We start from the raw sequence: 12,719 nt of genomic DNA, 5'->3' as shown, positions 1-12,719 counted from the left end.
GAAATCATTTGCCCTTCATTTTTATGTGTGATTCATTATTATATGTACAGTAAAGTGTGGGCTTTTATATTAATCATAACGTCAATGTTAGAAAACACAAATGCCTGTTCGCAGTCGGTCAGTCACCTGCCCAGCAGGGTGCTACTTTGCTGTCCGCACAGGTCAATGTCCTCTGCCCATCTCAGGAATAAAGCATCACCTCGGCTATGGTCCGTCTCTCGTACCTCACAACCTTCCTTGCACAGGGAACCCGTGAGAACCAATGAAGGCAGCTCAAAACAAATGGGCATTTTATTAAGCATTAGGCCAGTTACTTTTAACCGAAAACCGGTTAAAAATGTTGGCGAGAGAGAAAGACTACGTATTTACCGAGCTGAAATAGAAAGTGATGGTTAGTCGCTAGTGCTGGTGTGAGCGCTAACTAGAGGCGGGTTGTTACAACCCTGACAAAAAAGCTTTATCGGCTGGTTTCAGCATCGCCGATTGATTGATTGAAAGTTTTCTGGCATCCTGACATCTAAGGTCATTGACGCCGATACCATTTACTGTATATGAAAATTAAAAGAGAATTCGATTAAAACCATAAAAATTAAGAAGTCATTAAAATAGTTAAATAGTTTTCAGAAGACCTGCTTCTGAAATAAATCTAAAAATTCCGCTCGCATAGTAAGACACATCATGTCCAAGAATCTTGGCAAGGATAAACCTGCCATCCTCACCTCGAGCCTCAAACAGATATCTATTTCTTAAGTTAGTAAAATTAGGGCATTCGGTCAACAAATGCCTCACTGTTAAAGGTACTAAGCAGTCCTCGCAATACGGTTGGTGTTGGCCCTTCAGCAGAAACTCGTGTGTCAACCGTGTGTGACCAATACGGAGACGGCAAAGAGTCGTCTCCCATTTTCGGGGAATCATGTTATACCTCCAAGGTGATATGATATTTGTTACTTCCCTCATTTTATTGCCGTCTTGACTGTCCCAGTGCTGTTGCCATTTATCACAAACTAATTTCTTGATGTAAGGTAGGAGATCGTTACATGGAATGGGATACCTCCTTGGTAACAACTCGGATGCCGCATTCTTCGCCAGTAAATCTGCCTTCTCATTCCCAGACACACCTACATGTGCTGGAACCCAACAAAATCGAACAGTTATACCTTTCCGTCCAATAATAAAAAGCCATTCTAAAATCTTTAAAACTAGAGGGTTACTAGAATTAAAAACTTCTAAAGCTTGAAGAACACTCCTTGCATCACTAAAAATTGTAAAATTACCCTCCTTTTCCAAAGCTATTTTCTCAATAGCGGTTAATATGCCATACAGTTCGGCAGTAAATATGGAAGCTGTTAGAGGAAGTGCACCTCTACAATTAAAATCATTACTATGTACTCCAAATCCAACGCCAGCATCAGATTTGGAGCCATCAGTATATATAAAAGTCGATCCCCTATGTTCTTCGACATGTTCCATAAAAAGAGACCTGGATTCTAAGTCAGTCATATTCTTCTTAACTCCAATAAAGTATTTACAAAAAGATATGTCAGGTAATTTCCATGGAGGCGTTGATGATACCTTGAATGGAAGTACCTTATTTCTAATTATATCCAGACTATTTAAAAATCGTTTCACCCGAAAGCCATAAGGTTGAGGAGATTTTGGGTGCAACTCAAAGTATGATGCGTGTCTTACAAGGCTTGCAGTCTGAAAGGCTAGAGAGCTAGGGAGTCTTTGCAATCTAAACCAATACCGAAGAATGGAAGACATTCGGTAAAGGTCTAGAGGTAACTCTCCAGCATCAACAAGGAGACTTGGGATAGGCGAGGTTTTAAAAGCTCCAGTAGATAATCTAATACCTGCATGATGTATCGAGTCTAATATTTTTAACCGGCTTGGGGTGGCTGAAGAATATACCTCACAACCATAACTAATTTTGGAAAAAATCAAGGCCTTGTATAATTTTAAAATAGTATTGCGGTCTGCCCCCCATGATGTATGGGACAATACTTTTAAGATATTCAGAGCTTCAACACATTTAGCTTTTAGCGCTTTTAGGTGAGAAACCCATGTAAGTCTACAGTCAAATATCAAACCTAAAAATTTGGTTTCCGATACACATGGTATCCGTTGACCTTTAATGTATATATCCGGGTCTGGATGTACTCCCCGGATACGACAAAAATGGACAATGGTAGTTTTACTTGTCGAGAACTTAAATCCATTCATGTCAGCCCACTGGATAATTTTATCAATAGAGAGTTGGATTTTTCTCTCAACCATTGCCATTCTAGTGCCAGCAAATGATATTGAGAGATCATCCACAAATAGTGTTGAGAGAACATCCTGGGGAATGGCTGAGGATATCCCATGAATTGCTAGTGCAAAAAGGGTTACACTCAGCACACTACCCTGAGGAACTCCTTCTTCCTGGCACTTACTCTCTGATAGAGTTTCCCCCACTCTCACTTGAAAAACTCTACGTGAAAGAAATGCCTGAATAAATAGTGGCAGCTCTCCTCTCAATCCCAATTCATGAATGGTTTTAAGAATACCATATCTCCATGTGGTATCATATGCCTTTTCAAGGTCAAAAAATACTGTAACATGGTGCTGTTTGGAAGCAAAGGCTTCACAAATAGATGACTCAAGTCGTATCAACACATCAGTCGTTGAGTGCATTTTTCGGAATCCACATTGAATCGGTGATAAAATACCTTTCTTTTCAAGGTACCATATCAGCCTTGCATTGACCATCTTCTCCATGATTTTACATAAACAAGATGTCAATTCAATAGGACGATAGTTTGCTGCTCAGCATCGCCGAAATAATACTCCAAAGTAAAGAGCGGACGGTTTGTATTTTGCACAGGAACAAAACCAGTTTCAGGAGTTAAGCTTTGAGAAGCAAACACTAGGTTGAGATTTAGTCTTAGGGTAAGCTAAGGGTACGGTGGCCTACACGGGTGTGATACACTTCCCACGGGTTGGGAAGTAAGCAAGGATCAGCTCGTAGGGTCACGATGGAAACCTTAGGTTAGGAGGTGCCCTAGCGTTGTTTCCATTTCAAAACAATTCCCACAATCATAAAACCTCTAAAATATTGGTTTTTCCCTTTACATTTCCATCAGAAACATAAATTACTTGAAAATATACCAATAACTCTTCTTATTTATTTATTAGGAATATTGTATTGGAGCCTTTGTACAAACAACGGCCAGTTCCTTCAGTGAGCATAAAATATGGACACCCACTAAACTAAACTTCACCCCCCCCCTAACCTAACCTACGAGACGTGTGCTTACCACTTACCTAATAGGGGGCTGATGCCCCCCCTGCGACCCCCCTTACATTACAGTATACTTAAGTCTTCATTTTACAGGTGGCCGTTATTATACACACACCCCAGCTGAAACAAAGATAAAAGAATTAAAGCTTTTTTTTTTTTTTTTTTTTTTTTGGACAAAAAATTTGTAAATTTTTGCATTCTATTAAGTAGAATAAAAGAACGATATATTGACAAAAAACATCAAATTTTAAACTGTTATTATCTATACCTTTTTTTATAATACTGGAAATCATATAGAGAATTAACAGCCCTGTAGAGGCTATTTGAATTAACAGTACAGTCAGTGTTAACAGACGCCTTTTATTTCTGTATATTGATATTCACCTTTTTCATTTATAAATTATTCCGATTTTAATCTTTAAGTGTAAATAAATATAAATATGGCTAGAATATTGTTCCAAATGATTAAAAACAATAAATATAATCAAAATATCATAAAAAACAAGTAAAACAATGCCCTAATCTACACAGACAATCCTAGGGTACACATGACCGAAGAAACATACTTCAGGACAAGTTGCCTCAATATGGCCAGGGTTGTCTAGGGCCAATAGTCCTGGATCCATCCTCCCACAGGCTAAAATATTGTCCAAAATGATAAAAAAAAACCAATAAAAACAACTAAAACAACAAACAAAACAAGTAAAACAATGCCTTAATCTACACAGACAATCCTAGGGTACACATGACCATAGAGGCATCCTCCTGGGACAAGTCTCAATATGGCCAGGGTTGTCTAGGGCCAATAGTCCTGGATCTATCCTCCCACAGGCTAAAATATTGTCCAAAATGATAAAAAAAAACAATAAAAACAACTAAAACAACAAACAAAACACGTAAAAACCCTGCCCTAATCTACAGACAATCCTAGGGTACACATGACCGTAGAAACATACTTCTTTACCAGCGATGCTAAGCCTAAAAAAGACATTTTTTAAGCCTAATATATATTTTTGGGGGTCATTATTTTAATTATTAAGCCATATTATTCTATTATATCATATGAGTACAAAATTATTCATAATTTACCTTTAATTTCATATATATAAGACGAATAACGAGTCTTGGCTCTTCATTCCTTCAAATGTTTGTTTACATTTTTCTCGGGATCCAAAACCTGGAAGAAAAGTTAAAAAGGTTCCAGTTACTAAATTTATTTTTCATTTTTAAATACTTATTTACGCTATATGAGAGTTTTTAATACTTGTTTAAAGAGTTATATATAAATTTTAGTTATATTTTTTATTTGTTTTAGGTCTCATTATGTGGAAATACAATACGGAATATGAAATGATAATACAGATGCTGGCATTTCTTGGGTCATTTTTGTGTATTGTGATGGTTTTCAGTATATTATTATGACTTAATTCATCGTGATATGGTAAAATGCATTTATTTTAATACTACAAATACTATATCTTATTATAATTATTACTTTATTATAATATTTAACTAAATGTATGCTACATTATATTACTCATACATGAAAGACATTACAATTTTTCATTTCTGGCTGGCATAATTTCATGGTGTAGGTTTGTTCAATCTCCATTCATATGGTAAAATATAAATTCAACCAAAATGATTATTATTTTTATTAAATGTCCATAATATTATGTATAAATGACCAATAAAAAACTAAAATGCAATGTACATTGGGAAACATTAATGTTGATACGTATATACATAATCATATAAAAACATATTCGTAGTATAGGGCGAGTTCTGGACGAAACCATAGTTTTTTTTTTTCTTTTAATTCATAAAATTTTTTTTAGTGAAATAACCTAAATTTGAAGTGATCACTATAAAGTACAATAATTGAACCACCTTCTCTCCGAAACACAGTTTTTTCATCACAATATAAGTTGGTGAAATGAAGCTTCAAAAAGAAAGGAGGCCCTCGAACAAAATATTTGTTAAAAAATAAAAATAATAGATAAATTTGTAATTAGCCACCAGTTAACATTAAAATAGACCCCAATGTTAATTTTAAATGATTTGCAACACAAATAGATAACTATGTTTAAATAAAGAAAGCGATATAATTTTCATCTTGCTTATATACACAAAAAAATTGAGAAAAAAATATGGTGTTACATTATCTGCTTTGCCTTAAAATGCTTGCAAGGCTTAAAACAAACAAAAAAATAAGTACTCTCATAAAGTTTCCAGGATGATAGAACTAATTTTGGCTATTATGAAATAAATGAAATTGTTTTTCCACACTTAATTGATTGATTGATTGATTGATAGAAAGTTTTCTGGCATCCTGACATCTAAGGTCATTGACGCCGATACCATTTACTGTATATGAAATTAAAAGAGAATTCGATTAAAACCATAAAAATTAAGAAGTCATTACAATAGTTAAATAGTTTTCAGAAGACCTGCTTCTGAAATAAATCTAAAAATTCCGCTCGCATAGTAAGACACATCATGTCCAAGAATCTTGGCAAGGATAAACCTGCCATCCTCACCTCGAGCCTCAAACAGATATCTATTTCTTAAGTTAGTAAAATTAGGCCCATTCGGTCAACAAATGCCTCACTGTTAAAGGTAGGCTACTAAGCAGTCCTCGCAATAACGGTTGGTGTTGGCCCTTCAGCAGAAACTCGTGTGTCAACCGTGTGTGACCAATACGGAGACGACAAAGAGTCGTCTCCCATTTTCGGGGAATCATGTTATACCTCCAAGGTGATATGATATTTGTTACTTCCCTCATTTTATTGCCATCTTGACTGTCCCAGTGCTGTTGCCATTTATCACAAACCAATTTCTTGATGTAAGATAGGAGATCGTTACATGGAATGGGATACCTCCTTGGTAGCAACTCGGATGCCGCATTCTTCGCCAGTAAATCTGCCTTCCTCATTCCCCAGACACACCTACATGTGCTGGAACCCAACAAAATCGAACAGTTATACCTTTCCGTCCAATAATAAAAAGCCATTCTAAAATCTTTAAAACTAGAGGGTTACTAGAATTAAAAACTTCTAGAGCTTGAAGAACACTCCTTGCATCACTAAAAATTGTAAAATTACCCTCCTTTTCCAAAGCTATTTTCTCAATAGCGGTTAATATGCCATACAGTTCGGCAGTAAATATGGAAGCTGTAAGAGGAAGTGCACCTCTACAATTAAAATCATTACTATGTACTCCAAATCCAACGCCAGCATCAGATTTGGAGCCGGTCAGTATATATAAAAGTCGATCCCCTATGTTCTTCGACATGTTCCATAAAAAGAGACCTGGCTTCTAGGTCTGACATATTTCTTCTTAACTCCAATAAAGTATCTACAAAAAGATATGTCAGGTAATTTCCATGGAGGCGTTGATGATACCTTGAATGGAAGCACCTTATTTCTAATTATATCCAGATTGTTTAATAATGGTTAACCCGAAACCCCAAAAGGTTGAGGAGATTTTGGGTGCAACTCAAAGTAGGTTGAGTGCCTTACAAGGCTTGCAGTCTGAAAGGCTGAAGAATTGGGGAGTCTTTGCAATCTAAACCAATACCCGAATAATAGAGGACATTCGGTAAAGGGTCCAGAGGCAACTCCCCAGCCATCAACAAGGAGACTTGAGATAGGGGAGGTTCTGAAGGCTCCTGTGGACAATCTAATGCTAGCATGATGTATTGAATCTAATTTTTTTTAACCGGCTTGGGGTGGCTGAAGAATATACCTCACAACCATAACTAATTTTGGAAAATATCAAGGCCTTGTATAATTTTAGATTTGTATTGCGGTCTGCCCCCCATGATGTATGGGACAAGACTTTTAAAAGATTCATAGCTTCAACACATTTAGCTTTTAATGCTTTTAGGTGAGAAACCCATGTAATCCTACAATCAAATATCAACCCTAAAAATTTTGCTTCACTTGCATATGGGATCCGTTGACCTTTGATGTATATATCCGGGTCTGGATGTACTCCCCGTATACGACAGAAATGGACAATTGTAGTTTTGCTTGTTGATTGATTGATTGATTGATTGAAAGTTTTCTGGCATCCTGACATCTAAGGTCATTGACGCCGATACCATTTACTGTATATGAAAATTAAAAGAGAATTCGATTAAAACCATAAGAATTAAGAAGTCATTACAATAGTTAAATAGTTTTCAGAAGACCTGCTTCTGAAATAAATCTAAAAATTCCGCTCGCATAGTAAGACACATCATGTCCCAGAATCTTGGCAAGGATAAACCTGCCATCCTCACCTCGAGCCTCAAACAGATATCTATTTCTTAAGTTAGTAAAATTAAGGCATTCGGTCAACAAATGCCTCACTGTTAAAGGTACTAAGCAGTCCTCGCAATACGGTTGGTGTTGGTCCTTCAGCAGAAACTCGTGTGTTAACCGTGTGTGACCAATACGGAGACAAAGAGTCGTCTCCCATTTTCGGGGAATCATGTTATACCTCCAAGGTGATATGATATTTGTTACTTCCCTCATTTTATTGCCATCTTGACTGTCCCAGTGCTGTTGCCATTTATCACAAACCAATTTCTTGATGTAAGGTAGGAGATCGTTACATGGAATGAGATACCTCCTTGGTAGCAACTCGGATGCCGCATTCTTCGCCAGTAAATCTGCCTTCTCATTCCCAGACACACCTACATGTGCTGGAACCCAACAAAATCGAACAGTTATACCTTTCCGTCCAATAATAAAAAGCCATTCTAAAATCTTTAAAACTAGAGGGTTACTAGAATTAAAAACTTCTAAAGCTTGAAGAACACTCCTTGCATCACTAAAAATTGTAAAATTGCCCTCCTTTTCCAAAGCTATTTTCTCAATAGCGGTTAATATGCCATAAAGTTCGGCAGTAAATATGGAAGCTGTTAGAGGAAGTGCACCTCTACAATTAAAATCATTACTATGTACTCCAAATCCAACGCCAGCATCAGATTTGGAGCCATCAGTATATATAAAAGTCAATCCCCTATGTTCTTCGACATGTTCCATAAAAAAGAGACCTGGCTTCTAGGTCTGACATATTCTTCTTAACTCCAATAAAGTATCTACAAAAAGATATGTCAGGTAATTTCCATGGAGGCGTTGATGATACCTTGAATGGAAGCACCTTATTTCTAATTATATCCAGATTGTTTAATAATTGGTTAACCCGAAACCCAAAAGGTTGAGGAGATTTTGGGTGCAACTCAAAGTAGGTTGAGTGCCTTACAAGGCTTGCAGTCTGAAAGGCTGAAGAATTGGGGAGTCTTTGCAATCTAAACCAATACCGAATAATAGAGGACATTCGGTAAAGGTCCAGAGGCAACTCCCCAGTATCAACAAGGAGACTTGAGATAGGGGAGGTTCTGAAGGCTCCTGTGGACAATCTAATGCTAGCATGATGTATTGAATCTAATTTTTTTTAACCGGCTTGGGGTGGCTGAAGAATATACCTCACAACCATAACTAATTTTGGAAAATATCAAGGCCTTGTATAATTTTAGATTTGTATTGCAGTCTGCCCCCCATGATGCATGGGACAAGACTTTTAAAAGATTCATAGCTTCAACACATTTAGCTTTTAATGCTTTTAGGTGAGAAACCCATGTAAGCCTACAATCAAATATCAACCCTAAAAATTTTGCTTCACTTGCATATGGGATCCGTTGACCTTTGATGTATATATCCGGGTCTGGATGTACTCCCCGTATACGACAGAAATGGACAATTGTAGTTTTACTTGTTGATTGATTGATTGATTGATTGAAAGTTTTCTGGCATCCTGACATCTAAGGTCATTGACGCCGATACCATTTACTGTATATGAAAATTAAAAGAGAATTCGATTAAAACCATAAGAATTAAGAAGTCATTACAATAGTTAAATAGTTTTCAGAAGACCTGCTTCTGAAATAAATCTAAAAATTCCGCTCGCATAGTAAGACACATCATGTCCAAGAATCTTGGCAAGGATAAACCTGCCATCCTCACCTCGAGCCTCAAACAGATATCTATTTCTTAAGTTAGTAAAATTAAGGCATTCGGTCAACAAATGCCTCACTGTTAAAGGTACTAAGCAGTCCTCGCAATACGGTTGGTGTTGGTCCTTCAGCAGAAACTCGTGTGTTAACCGTGTGTGACCAATACGGAGACGACAAAGAGTCGTCTCCCATTTTCGGGGAATCATGTTATACCTCCAAGGTGATATGTCATTTGTTACTTCCCTCATTTTATTGCCATCTTGACTGTCCCAGTGCTGTTGCCATTTATCACAAACCAATTTCTTGATGTAAGGTAGGAGATCGTTACATGGAATGGGATACCTCCTTGGTAGCAACTCGGATGCCGCATTCTTCGCCAGTAAATCTGCCTTCTCATTCCCAGACACACCTACATGTGCTGGAACCCAACAAAATCGAACAGTTATACCTTTCCGTCCAATAATAAAAAGCCATTCTAAAATCTTTAAAACTAGAGGGTTACTAGAATTAAAAACTTCTAAAGCTTGAAGAACACTCCTTGCATCACTAAAAATTGTAAAATTGCCCTCCTTTTCCAAAGCTATTTTCTCAATAGCGGTTAATATGCCATACAGTTCGGCAGTAAATATGGAAGCTGTTAGAGGAAGTGCACCTCTACAATTAAAATCATTACTATGTACTCCAAATCCAACGCCAGCATCAGATTTGGAGCCATCAGTATATATAAAAGTCAATCCCCTATGTTCTTCGACATGTTCCATAAAAAGAGACCTGGATTCTAAGTCAGTCATATTCTTCTTAACTCCAATAAAGTATTTACAAAAAGATATGTCAGGTAATTTCCATGGAGGCGTTGATGATACCTTGAATGGAAGTACCTTATTTCTAATTATATCCAGATTGTTTAATAATTGGTTAACCCGAAACCCATAAGGTTGAGGAGATTTTGGGTGCAACTCAAAGTAGGTTGAGTGCCTTACAAGGCTTGCAGTCTGAAAGGCTGAAGAATTGGGGAGTCTTTGCAATCTAAACCAATACCGAATAATAGAGGACATCCGGTAAAGGTCCAGAGGCAACTCCCCAGCATCAACAAGGAGACTTGTGATAGGGGAGGTTCTAAAGGCTCCTGTGGACAATCTAATGCTAGCATGATGTATTGAATCTAGTATTTTTAACCGGCTTGGGGTGGCTGAAGAATATACCTCACAACCATAACTAATTTTGGAAAATATCAAGGCCTTGTATAATTTTAAAATTGTATTGCGGTCTGCCCCCCATGACGTATGGGACAAGACTTTTAAAAGATTCATAGCTTCAACACATTTAGCTTTTAATGCTTTTAAGTGAGAAACCCATGTAAGCCTACAATCAAATATCAACCCTAAAAATTTTGCTTCACTTGCACATGGGATCCGTTGACCTTTGATATATATATCCGGGTCTGGATATATACGACAGAAATGGACAATTGTAGTTTTACTTGTTGAGAACTTAAATCCATTCATATCGGCCCAATGGATAATTTTATCAATAGAGAGTTGGATTTTTCTCTCAACCATTGCCATTCTGGCCCCAGCAAATGATATGGAGAGATCATCCACAAATAATGTTGCGAGAACATCCCGGGGAATGACTGAGGATATCCCATTAATTGCTAGTGCAAAAAGGGTTACACTCAGCACACTACCCTGAGGAACTCCTTCTTCCTGGCACTTACTTTCTGATAGTGTTTCCCCTACTCTCACTTGAAAAACTCTACGTGAAAGAAATGCCTGAATAAATAGTGGCAGCTCTCCTCTCAATCCCAATTCATGAATGGTTTTAAGAATACCATATCTCCATGTGGTATCATATGCCTTTTCAAGGTCAAAAAATACTGTAACATGGTGCTGTTTGGAAGCAAAGGCTTCACAAATAGAAGACTCTAGTCATATCAACACATCAGTCGTTGAGTGCATTTTTCGGAATCCACATTCAATCGGTGATAAAATACCTTTCTTTTCAAGGTACCACATCAGCCTTGCATTGACCATCTTCTCCATGATTTTACATAAACAAGATGTCAATGCAATAGGACGATAGTTTGCTGCTAAAAACTTGTCTTTACCGGGTTTTAAAAAGGCTAAAATAATGGCTAGTTCCCAAACACTTGGGTAACTATGATCATGCCATATTCTATTAATAATACTTAAAATAAATAGCTTTGTATTAAAATGTACATGTTTAATCATTGCATATGGAATTCCATCGCGTCCAGGGGCTGTATCATTGCAATGAGCAAGTGCGGAATCAAATTCTCTTTCAGTGAAAGGAGAATTATACGACTCTTCCCTTCTTGTTGCAAAATTTAAAATTTTCTTTTCTTCAGTGCTCCTATACTGGTGACCAGGGGCTCCTTCACACTTGCTGGATACATTTGAAAAATGATTAGCCAGGGCATTGCTAACTTCATTTGCTTCAGTTACATACTGGCCATTCACCTTCAACACTGGTGGTGGGCTGGGGGTGAATTTGCCAGCTATCTTTCTTACTTTCCTCCACACAGAAGATGGTGGTGTTCTACTGTTAATGGAGGAAACAAAAGACATCCATGACTGGAGCCTTGCTTCTTTCATGGCACGACGGAACTGTGCTCTACATTTCTTGTATATAATTAAATTCTCATCAGTTCTGCGTCTACGCAATCGTGTTAGAGATCTTCTTGTGGCTCTGTGGAGGGTAGTTAGTTCTGAGGACCACCACGGGACTGGTCGTCTTTTGAATAACCTTGTTGTTTTGGGAATTGAATTGACTCCTGCTGTATGGAGAGTTCCATTCAGTAAGTCTATGGCATCATCGATATTTTCAACTTGTCCTGCATCCCCCTCAATTTCGCTTAGTTCACGAAATTTATCCCAGTCCGCCTTGTCAAGATTCCATCGTGGCGATCCCTGTAAAGGTGGACCATTGTTGGTGTTTATAATGATTGGTGCGTGATCACTAGTATGCCAATCATCTAATGTTCTCCAATCGAAGTCGAGAAGGCAATTAGAGCTTACGATTGATAGGTCAATACATGACAAGGTACCTGTCTGGACATGAAAGTGTGTGGGCTCTCCTGTATTAAGGAGTCCCACATCTTCATTTTCCACAATTGATGATATGATATTTCCCCTCGTGTTTGCTAAAACATCACCTCCACTAAGTTGTCATACAAAATGTTATCATTTGGAGGCAAGTACAGAGAACAAATTGTATATTTTCGCCCTATGTCGATCTGTACAACCACTGCCTGCAGAGGTGTACGAATAGACAGAGAAACTTGGGGAACATCTCGACGAACGTATATGAGACTTCCGCCATGGCTCCCCACTTGGTGATCATCTCCTATCAGTTGATTTATGATTCAAATTGCAATTTGAACACCTGGCCTCAAGTGTACATTCTCCATGA

The 12,719-nt window shown here is 37.5% G+C and overlaps 1 long non-coding RNA gene across 2 annotated transcripts in view; it reads right to left on the bottom strand.

The window, feature by feature from the left end:
- Positions 1–3,733: 3,733 nt before the first annotated feature.
- The window catches only part of LOC137637187 (uncharacterized), a 43,231-nt gene continuing 34,245 nt past the window's right edge, over positions 3,734–12,719 (bottom strand). For both annotated transcript variants that reach the window (XR_011043438.1, XR_011043439.1), the window contains exon 4: positions 3,734–3,920. This is a non-coding gene — a long non-coding RNA (uncharacterized lncRNA). The remainder of the gene's footprint in view (positions 3,921–12,719) is intronic.

This window comes from Palaemon carinicauda, unplaced genomic scaffold (assembly GCF_036898095.1).
Source record: "Palaemon carinicauda isolate YSFRI2023 unplaced genomic scaffold, ASM3689809v2 scaffold570, whole genome shotgun sequence".
Lineage (NCBI taxonomy): Eukaryota > Metazoa > Arthropoda > Malacostraca > Decapoda > Palaemonidae > Palaemon > Palaemon carinicauda.
Note: the sequence above shows the minus strand (reverse complement) of the source record. Positions and strands in the feature narration are given on the sequence as shown.